The sequence below is a fragment of the Taudactylus pleione genome, unplaced genomic scaffold (genome assembly GCF_031769625.1).
Source record: "Taudactylus pleione unplaced genomic scaffold, aTauple2 ptg000212l, whole genome shotgun sequence".
Lineage (NCBI taxonomy): Eukaryota > Metazoa > Chordata > Amphibia > Anura > Myobatrachidae > Taudactylus > Taudactylus pleione.
In genome coordinates this window covers 4926676-4933068 of record NW_028284614.1, presented here as the reverse complement: position 1 = coordinate 4933068, position 6393 = coordinate 4926676, and the positions used below count along the sequence as shown (strand labels likewise).

The 6393-nt window shown below is 35.8% G+C and overlaps 1 long non-coding RNA gene across 1 annotated transcript in view; it reads left to right on the top strand.

The window, feature by feature from the left end:
* The first annotated feature begins 4552 nt into the window (after positions 1-4552).
* LOC148517706 (uncharacterized) overlaps positions 4553-6393 on the top strand; it is a 93913-nt gene continuing 92072 nt past the window's right edge. The window contains exon 1 of the long non-coding RNA XR_015879256.1: positions 4553-4619. This is a non-coding gene — a long non-coding RNA (uncharacterized LOC148517706). The remainder of the gene's footprint in view (positions 4620-6393) is intronic.

Sequence of the window (6393 nt, the reverse complement as noted above, 5' to 3'; positions counted from 1 at the left end):
GTAATCCTGCCGCTATCTAGTTGTTTCAAAATGTAGCAACCTAGATTCTCTCTGCAGAGTTAGTAACAACGTATCAGTCTATCTCTGTTATTCAAATAGTTAATAGTTAGTTGGTATGTCAGTCAGTAGTGTCACTATCAATTTGTATTTCTAATATTTATTTTACTTCACTCTTATAGTGCCAATTAACATACAATCAGATGCATATTGATCTATTTATGACTTACTCCACTAAAAATTATAGACTGATGTCGATGCAGCGTGTATATGGACAGTGCTTCTGAATACTGCAGGACCTCAAAAACGTATATGTATTTTTTCAATGGTCATAGATGCCACAGAGCATCTAAAACTAAAACAGTGTGAAAACCTTGAAGAATTTCAGAAAACTTACCAAAAACACATTGTGGAAGTAGAAAATATGGAAAAACTTATAATAGAACGGAAAAGACGCAAATTCCAACGATATACAAAGGAAATCAAAAATAAGGATGACAAAAACTGATTATAATTATACCACATCAGAGGTGGATTCATCAGACTCTGACCACGGTGATATGTCATCAACTTCAAATAAATACACTCTTGGTCAGAGGGATTTTTTAGGGAGAGGACAAGAAATCCAAAATCCCAATATAAAAGGACCAGGAGAGGGAGGAAGAAATTTAAGAACACTGAATACTGAAGGGAGATGGGAGAAATCCAAAACATACAGGAAGAGATATTAATGGATAAACAAACAGAATTGCAGATTATTAATTTATCTAATAGGATCCTTACAGAACCTCAAAAAAGAATCCTGAGCAAAGGATTATCCTATTCTCCAACGCAAACCATGAATAGATTCGAATTGGAGAAAGATATACATCTTTTTGCAAGGAAACTATTTCTTAAAAAGTTCTTTCTTAACAAAGAAGATCTTCCTAAAAATTATAATCCTAAAGATAACACACTATGTACCAGTGAAGAACCACCCCTCCTGGTACACCAATTTGATACTAGTGAAGAAAGAGAGGCCTTGCAGACCTTAATTGAATTACAGAATAATAATGAAATATCTGACTCCTTGAAAAAAATCTCTGATAAACCCCCCTTAAAGAAAAAATCAACGTTCTTTCCCGATATTAATAGTAATCCACATATCAAATATTCATTGATTTAGTATCACGAGATCTTGATAAGCTAGTAATGAGGAAAGAGAGGATGAAACGCAATGTCAGTAAAGAAGAACAAGATGCTCTCAATGACATACAAAAGTGGCCAGATGTCCTCATAAAACCATCCGATAAAGGTGGAAATATAGGGCCTGATTCAGACCCACTCACGAGCGGCTGTCCGCTCGCAAGTGGGTCGATGTTCTGCACTGAGCATGCGCACGACGGAGGGAGCTCCGTCGTGCGCATGCGCCAGACGCGACGAGCGAAGGATTTTCCTTCGCTCGTAGTGTCTCTTCAAAGGGGGTGTGCTGTCGATGTTGACTGACAGCACGCCCCCTTTGGTGGGCGTGCCGGGGTCGTGCCTCCCTGACGGGGGCGTTCCCACGGGAACGCCTCCCATCAGAAGCCGGCCCACTGACATCACTAGTGATGTCAGTGGGAGTGATTTTGGCTCTGATAGAGCCAAAATCACTCCGAGCCTTGTGGTTGAAAAACTCAACCACAGGCTTTTGTATGCAGTTTCGATGGTCGCGATGGTCTCGACCATCGCGGCCATCAAACTGCACGCTCGTATAGGCTGTGGGTGGTGACCCACAGCTATACGAGCATCCAGGAGGACGCTCCATAGTTATGGAGGACGGCCCTCATTCAGAGCGTGCGCTCTGCTTAGAGCGTACGGCTCTGAATGAGGGCCATAGTTCTTTGGCCTTGTGAAATGTACATTAAGGAAGCGGAAAATCAACTCTTGAAATCTCAATGTTATAAAAAATTAGCATGCAATCCAACAATTGAATTTTTGAAACAATATAACAACCTAATTCAACAAGCAAGGGACATAGGTACAATAGACAAAACTCAGTTTGAATATTTAGAGACAAAGGGCGACATTTTATATGTTACCAAAAGTCCACAAGGCAAATTGAAACCACCTGGTAGACCTATTGTCTCGGGTATCAATAATTTAACTGAGAAGGCGAGTTGTTTTATTGACCAACATTTAAGACCATATGTTGTAAGTCTACCATCATATGTCAGGGACACCATGGACATTCTGACAAAAATAGAAGATCTGACTATTTCTTCTGGGACATGGTTGGTCACATGTGATGTGGAATCCCTGTATACTAGTATACAACATACTAGAGGATTGCATGCAATTGAATATTTTTTAAATATGGACATTCATTCAGAGTTTAATAAATTCCTGCTTCAACTTCTTGAGTTCATATTGACAAGGAATTTTTTCACCTTCAATGGCAGTTTCTTCCTGCAGCAGAGGGGGACTGCAATGGGGACAGCGTGTGCACCAACCTATGAAAACTTATACATGGGTTGGTGGGAAAAAGAACATGTCTTTACAGACAGCAATGAACGCTATACCCCGCATGTCCTCCTCTGGCTGCGTTACATAGATGACCTCTTCATAATATGGGATGGAGACAAAGATACATTTGAGAAATTTACAACTATTCTCAATTCCAACAATTTAAATTTGAAACTCACCATAGAGATGAGCCAACAGTCCATGAGTTTCTTAGATCTATTAATCTCAGTTAAAGAAGATGGTCATTTGATTTCTGATATGTATAGAAAACAGACAGCGACAAACAGTATCCTGCATGCAACGAGCTCCCACCCAAGATTGGTAATATCTGGTATACCTAAAGGAGAATTTTTGAGAACTCGCAGGAACTGTGCTGAGGAAGAAACCTTCAAAATAAGAGCTAAGGAATTGGACCAGAGGTTGATAGCAAGAGGATATAGTAAAAGGTCCACGCGGAAAGCATTTCATCTGGCCAAACAGAAAAGAAGAGAGTTACTGATTCATCCTAAACCTAAACAAACATCAATGGGTCAAGAACAACAAACATTGAGATTCATTGGTACATTCTGTCAAGAGAATCAAAAGATTAGAGAGATCATTCAAAATCATTGGCATGTCTTAAGAGCTGATCCAGATCTAGCCAATATCATTGGAGACAGAGTCCAAATTTCCTGGAGGAGATCCAGGAATTTGAGAGACTCCTTGGTACACAGCCATTATAAATCAGAATCCACTGTTAGATTAACCACCAAAGGATTCTTTAGCTGTGGTCATTGTAAAGCATGCCAACATATGATTAATACAAAACAATTCTCAGACAGATATAATCACACGTGGCAAATTCAGGATTTTCTAAACTGTAATTCACGAAATGTCATTTATTGTCTAATGTGCCCCTGTAATCTTCGATACATAGGCATGACCAGCAGACCTTTTAAACAAAGACTGCTTGAACATGCAGGAAATATTTGGAATGCGGATGCTGATCAGAAGAAATTTAAAATATTAACCACGGTAGCCAGACATTTTTTAATTCATCATCAAAGTAACCCACGTTTACTTAAAGCATTTGTGATGGAAAAAATTAAAACAGTTGGTAGAGGAGGTGAAATAACTGAACAACTTCTCAGAAGAGAAGCATGCCTTATATTTTTGATGGGATGCGTTCATCCTTGGGGTCTAAATGAAAAGAACAATTATTCTGTCTTTCTATGAGTTAATTGATTTTTATCATTTATATATTTTAGATAAACTTAGATTTCTTATTGAACAGTTCAAGAAACTGACATATCATGATATCCTATCTACATAAGGGGAGTATTCACATATTGGATACATTTTATTTATTTCTTAACACACTTTAGTTTAGGGCATGAGAGTCATAAGTTTTATTTTTTTTTCTCTCTCTTATAATTTTCACAATTATTTTCTTTTTTTATCACATAGCACATTATCACTTTATTTATTATTTTTAAAATATAGGGCTATAGATCATATATGAATATTAAAATCTATTTATATTTACAGATGATTTTCAAATGGGGATAATAATTTATAAATTGATATTTCACGGAGAAATAGACCAGAATATACACTTATATAATTTTTATAAAAGATATTAGTCCTAATGAGAAGGACTTCTAATTAATTATTGTTTATTTCATTATAAATTAAGTGTGGGATTATTATATCACTATATAATATATAATCACTTATTACATCACTAGGTTAAAAATAGATGTGGAGATCTGATATATGTACAATAATCAGCATAAGGAATCTTATATATGTGAAAAACATACTCTATTCATATAAATATAATTGGACTCCTGTATAGTATAATATCATAACATCAAAGATATTATGATCCTCTATCTGATCTATGTATGAATTCCATTACAGCTGGAATGCATAAGATCATCTTTTCAATGATCCATTACTTAGGTCTGGTACTAAAATCGGCAATCAACTTGAATTCCTGTCTCCATTTCCATAGAGCACTGACTTGCAGTAAGGAAAGCTGGAATGCATAGGATCATTTTTTCAATGATCCATTACTTAGGTCTGATACTAGAATCGGCAATCAACAGGAATTTCTGCCTCCATTTCCACGGAGCACTGATTGGCAGTAAGGAAAGGTAAGGGTATTTAAACACCCTAATCACCCCCATCTGGTTGATTCCTTGACAAAGCCATAGGCGAAATGCGCATCGGGTCTATGCTGAGGGCCCCGTTCATTTTATGTTTAAAAACAATTCCGATTTCGGCTTAGCTGTTACACGCAGTCTGGGCAGCAACCTCCGATAATTATAAACTGTCTACGTATGCCTGATATTATTACAAGTATTATATGATTCACATTGTGGCGTCCATGAGCACTAATGTAATGTGCTCTGCAAATATGTGCATGTTTCTGTGCCGTCTAGGAGCACTAATCTAATGTGCCCTGAAAAAACATATATGCTGTTTGATTTATTGTGGCATTGATAAGCACTGATTTAATGTGCTTTATAAATATACATATCGATCTGTGTTACTCAATAGAAATCAAAAAGAGTGCCCTTATTTATGAGATAGTGAGTGACAATCCTATTATTGATGAACAAATAATGAGACAAAAGACAGTCTTATAACATTGAGGATCACTATATGAAGCATACTAAGCAGCATATATATTAAATCAATTTAGGTGTGACAGTATTGCAAGCACTACATATACTAAATTGTGGCATTTATAAGCACTGTCATAATATACCCCATGGATATGTGCGCTGTCTGATTATTTGTGGCATCTATGAGTAATAGAAAATATGGGTGCGACTTGACAACTTATATCATCCATATAGTATTAATTTAATGTGTTTTACGAACATACACACTGCTCTGCACTATTGAATGTGACCACAATTCATTCATAAACCTTCTTATATGTGAAAGATTATTAAGAGACATAATCGGATAGAGCAGCATTCACTGGGATTATTGTGTGGATGAATTAATTAATTCGGATGTTATTAAAAGTATCATATGTATTTAATGTGCCTGATTTGATGCTCTGCGGCATCTATGACCATTGAAAAAATACATATACGTTTTTGAGGTCCTGCAGTATTCAGAAGCACTGTCCATATACACGCTGCATCAACATCAGTCTATAATTTTTAGTGGAGTAAGTCATAAATAGATCAATATGCATCTGATTGTATGTTAATTGGCACTATAAGAGTGAAGTAAAATAAATATTAGAAATACAAATTGATAGTGACACTACTGACTGACATACCAACTATGTAACTATTTGAATAACAGAGATAGACTGATACGTTGTTACTAACTCTGCAGAGTGAATCTAGGTTGCTACATTTTGAAACAACTAGATAGCGGCAGGATTACCATTATTCATTTGGCAGAATTGTGCTGATAAGCATTTATAAACATCAATTTGGAGCAGATGGTGATCACAGTGCTTTATATTTAGATGACACAAATAAATTAATTAAATAACAATCGAATTAAATAATATTTATTCACACAAAATACTCAGACAATAAAGGTTTATACATTTACAGACATAATAGTAGACGTATTTCTTTCTTTAATCTATATTTTAATACTTCGCAATTCATGAATCTTTAGAGGGACTATTTTAATCATTTATTAATAAAAGTTAATTTTTAAGAATTATTATTCAATTCTCGACTAGTGCACCCACATACTACTCCTTTCTTGTTTGGTTTGTTGTATGTATAATTAATAGTAGTAGGTAGCACCCCCTTGGTGTATTTAATATTATCAATATAGAATATTTATTCTGCATTTACAAGGTGGTTGTTGAGTTAAATCTGTGCGGTGCTTTATGTTTTTCACTATGTCTATGGTACCGCAAGAAGTGAGACGCCGTAGCCATGTCTC